This window comes from Arvicanthis niloticus, chromosome 7 (assembly GCF_011762505.2).
Source record: "Arvicanthis niloticus isolate mArvNil1 chromosome 7, mArvNil1.pat.X, whole genome shotgun sequence".
Classification (NCBI taxonomy): domain Eukaryota; kingdom Metazoa; phylum Chordata; class Mammalia; order Rodentia; family Muridae; genus Arvicanthis; species Arvicanthis niloticus.
This window is the reverse complement of record NC_047664.1, coordinates 54,134,374-54,139,506: the sequence shown is the minus strand read 5'-3', so window position 1 is coordinate 54,139,506 and position 5,133 is coordinate 54,134,374.

Sequence of the window (5,133 nt, the reverse complement as noted above, 5' to 3'; positions counted from 1 at the left end):
AGATCGTAAAATCCCTAGTGATCAAGGGACTACATAATGCTGACTGGCTCCAGCAGCGACAGCAAAAATTTTCATAAGCCAGATGCTTAGCTTTCAACACAGCCTATCATTGTATCCTCACCACGTGAGAATCCCCTATTACTATCCCAAAAAGCCTATTGTCATTCTGACCCTTGGAGAGCTTCTGCAATTTCTGGGGTACTATCCTGGCTTCATCCTGTCCACAGCTGCAGATAACTCAAAATGATGGGGATAATGACAAAGAATGAAATGACAAGGATGTACTAGAGAAGATAAATAGACATTATTCTTTTTTTTTTTTTTTTTTTACCAGACATAAGCAAATTCAGAGAACAGAATTTCAATACAGGATACACAAAAGGTCTTTTGAATAAGATGCTGTCATTTGTAGTATGAGAACTTAGACCTTCTTGCAATCACAGGAGGTGAAAATGGCTTTGTCATTTTCCAAAGAGCTTTATTGGATTGTTTTATGAATTAAATGTTCACATTGCCATGACTTAGAGTTCATGAATATGGGGCGACTTTAGCTTGATTTTTATTTTAATTAACTGACTGGCTTTAATATCTCTTCTCAGTCTCTATGAAAACTTTGTGGAATCTTTTCATGTCATAAGGACAGCAGTTAATAAGTGAGTTCTCTGTTTTTGAAAAGTCTATAATTGTTCAAACCCATTATATGGGAGTGTGACATTAGTCTCATAGAAATAAAAATTAATCTAAACCATATTTTGGAAATTTATATTATGTTAAGAAAAATCATATACATGAAAAATAAAGATAAACTAACCACAAGGATAACAAGTCAAATTAGGGTCTTAAGAAAAAAATAATGAGAATTAGCTCTGTGAATCATCTAAACCCAGGGGAATATGGTATGTAGCAGAAAAAATATGAAAGAATGTATACTGAGGGCTGAGCATGAAACACAAAACATGCTGCTTGAATTGGCATACCAAACGTTTACAAGCTGGGTGTCTTATAACAGACAGTTATTCTTTCATGCAAGGCTGGAAATCTGACATAAGGGGTCAGGAGGGCCAGAGATCTGTCTTTAGCTCCTTGTAGAGAAGGGATCCTTCTTTGTCTCTTGTAACAATATTTGGCACTCCTTGTTTGTGGGGCACTGCTTCTGAATCTGACTTTTTCATGTCCTTCTCTACTGTCAGCTTGTTAATCTGTGCCCCAACTCCCCTCTTCTTATCACATCAGCATACATATTAGTGTTAGGGTCTGCTTGTGTAGGGAATACTACTAACTAGTTTTCACCTTCTTTCACAAACAGCCAACACACATCAGTGACCTCAAATGGTGTAGATATTTTCCCACATTTCAAGCAAGCTATTTGTTCTATATTAGACACCAACTGGATATCCTCTAGTTCAATTAATCTGGTACATGATCTACCACAATCTCATAGATGAGAGTCCACACACTGAAGATTCAGTCATCCAAACCTTTATTGCCTTTACTGTGAGAGATGCAATCCAAGGGTTGTTTTAACTATATTTCTGAGTTTGGTCTATGTGCTTAAGTAGCTCACAGAATTCAGTGAAGTGCATATGTTTACCATTATTAGATATTAAAAAGGGCACAGATAAAGAAATGGTCAGATGTTCTGTTAGGAAAGAGACCACTCCAGCCTTCTCTGGACACACCACCTTCTAGGTCCAGCTCAATAGAAAGATTCTGAACCTTGTCCTTCTGGGATTTTATGGAGAGCTTATTACATAAGTCATCATTGATTGAATCATTGGCCATTTGAGAGCAACTTAACCTTTAATCTCGCTCTCTCCTAAGAAGCTGTGACATAAGCTAAGGTTGAAAATCATGGCCTTCTTTCTTATGAGGTACCATCTGTCAAACTAACCAGGGTCCTCTGAGGGACTTGAAGCCATTAGCCAACCTTGTAACTCATACAAGCACACTATCACAATGGAGATTCTATGGGGGTTTTGAGTTGTTTGTTGGAAATGAGAACCAAATATACATGTATGTATGTGTATAAGTGTATTTGTGTCTATCTATCTATCTATCTATCTATCTATCTATCTATCTATCTATCTATCTATCTATATCTCCACCTAAAATCAATATGATTTTGTCTTCAATGATTAGGTCTTCAAAATTTTTCATTTCAGAGAAAATTGTCGGGCCATGGAAGGGTATCCTGGTTCTTGGGTTGTGGGTTCGGCCATGCCCCCAGAACCCAGGCTCCTGTCATGAGGTCTAATCACCATTCATCCTTTGCCCTTCAGTCAGTACATAGGTGGAGGGTATGACAACAGGCCCCAGGCCCTAGAGAGATTTACATACTAATAAGATACCTGAAGGCCAGAGGGTGGAGTCAATTAAGCATTCCTCCCCAGCCCCTCCCCCTTCTTCCCCTCCCTATTTAACTCAGGTCCACCCTGGGTTTGGGGTGGACCCCATCCACCATCTGCCATGTCAATAAACCGGTTTTGGAAACCCAAGGACTTCTTCCTGTGTTGCGGCCACTCCGTGAGGAACCATGGAGAGGCCTTTAGTCAGCAGCTGGGCCTAACTTCCAGCTGGAGGAATCCAGAGTGTTCCTAGCCGACTACACACAGCCCTGCAGTTCCCCAGCCGTTTTTTTGTTTTGTTTTTTTTTTTTTTTTTTTTTTTTTTTTTTTTTTTCCCACAGAGAATCATATTTGAAGATTCAAAGTGTATGCATTTAGAAGCACACTATTGAACCAAGTACAGTAGAAATAAAAGTTTCATTTTTGGGTGGAGTGTACCTGAGTCAAATCAACATGTCCAGACACCAGATCCCATGCTCCTGAACAGATATACAAACAATATCATTACCAGTTTACTCAAATAACAAGAAAACCTTTCTGTTGCTCAAATTTAGAAAGTTAAAATTGCACCTGTCAGTAATTTTCATCCATTGCTCATATACTACATATCAAAACATTCTCTTGATCAAATCTGAAAATGTTAGCTGGAATCTGGCTACTTTTTATACCCCTTCTCAAATGCTCCTCTCTGAGGAGTTGCCATTTTCCATGGACCACCTCACCAGCCTTTCAGTGGCTTGCCCAACAGCTAACCTTCTCCAGTTTTAATTTAAATATCAGTTGGCTGGATCCTTTTGTAACACAGGTTAGATTATGACATTCCCCTTCTGAAGTCTCACAGGCCTTTTCCACATATCATTCAGAGTAAAGTGTAAAATTCCTAGAAGCCCCAATGTTGCCCTTTTCCCGACCACTTGACTTAATATCTACCTCCCTTCTTCCCATTTTTTCTTGTTTTGTTATTGGATATTATATTTACATTTCAGATTTTATCCCCTTACTCCATTCCCACCACCACCCAGGAACCTCCTATCCCATCCCCTTTTCTCCTGCCTCTATGAGGATGTGTAGCCACCTAACGCCCCACTCCCACCTCCCCACTCTCAAATTCCCCCCACTCGGTGTTCAGTCATCATGGGATCAAGGATCTCCTCTCCCACCTATACCCAACAAGGACATCCTGCCCTACATATACAGCTGGAGTCATGGGTCCCTCCCTATGTGCTCCCAGGCTGGTGGATTAGACACTGGGAAGCTCTGGTTAGTTGGTATTTTTGCTCTCTTCATGGGGCCACAAACCCTTTCAGCTCCTTCAGTCTTCTCTCTAACTTCTCCATTGGGAACCCCTTGATCAGATCAGTGGTTAGCTGTGAGCATCTGTCTCTGAATATGTCAGACTCTGGCAGACCTCTAAAGGAGACAGCTATATCAGGTTCTTGTCAGCATGCACTTCCTGACATCCACATCAGTGTCTACTTTTGGTGACTGCACATGAGATGGATACCCAGGTGCAATGGTCTCCAGACAACCCCTCCTTTAGTTTCTTTCCCACACTTTGTCTCCATATTTGCTCCCTTGAGTATTTTGTTATTTCTTCTAAGTAGGACCGAGGCATCCACACTTGATCTTCTTCATGAGCTTCATGTGGTCTGTGAGTTGAATCTTGGCTATTTCAAGCTTTTGGGCTAATACACACTTATCAGTGAGTAAATACCATGTGTGTTCTTTTGTGATTGTGTTACCTCACTCAGGAAGATATTTCTAGTTCCATCCATTTACCTAAGAATTTTTCAAATTCATTCTTTCTAATAGTTGAGTAAAACTCCATTGTGTAAATGTACCACAATTTTTGTATCCATTCCTCTGTTGAAGGACATCTAGGTTCATTCCAGCTTCTGGCTATTATAAATAAGGTTGCTATGAACAGAGTAGAGCATATGTTCTTGTTATATGTTGGAACATCTGCTGGGTATATGCCTAGGAGTGGTATAGCTGCTTCCTCAGGTAATGCTATGTCCAATTTTCTGAGGAACCACCAAACTGATTTCCAGAGTGGTTGTACCAGCTTGCAATCCCACCAACAATGGAGGAGTGTTCCTCTTTCTCCACATCCTCACCAGCATCTGTTATAACCTGAGTTTTTGACCTTAGCCATTCTGACTGTTGTGAGGTGGTATCTTAGGGTTGTTTTGATTTGCATTTCCCTGATGACTAAGGATGTTGAGCATTTCTTAAGGTGCTTCTCAGCCATTTGAGTTTCCTCAGTTGAGAATTCTTTGTTTATCTCTATCTCATTTTTAATAGGGTTATATGGTTGTCTGGAGTCTAATTTCTTGAGTTCTTTGTATATATTGGATAGTAGCCCTCTATCGGATGTAGGATTGGTAATGATCTTTTCCCAGTCTGTTGTTTGCCTTTTTGTCCTATTGACAATGTCCTTTGCCTTACAGAAGCTTTGCAATTTTATGAGGTCCCATTTGTCAATTCTTGATCTTAGAGCATAAGCCATTGGTGCTCTGTTCAGGAACTTTTCCTCTGTGCCTAGGTATTCAAGGGTCTTCCCCACCTTCTCTTCTATTAGTTTCAGTGTATCTGGTTTTATGTGAAGGTCCTTTATCCACTTGAACTTGAGCATTGTACAAGGGGATAAGAATGGATTGATTTGCATCCTTCTACGTGCTGACCTCTAGTTGAACCAGCACCATTTGTTGAAAATGCTGTCCTTTTTCCACTAGTTGTTTTTAGCTCCTTTGTCAAAGATCAAGTGACCATAGGTGTGTGGGTTTAT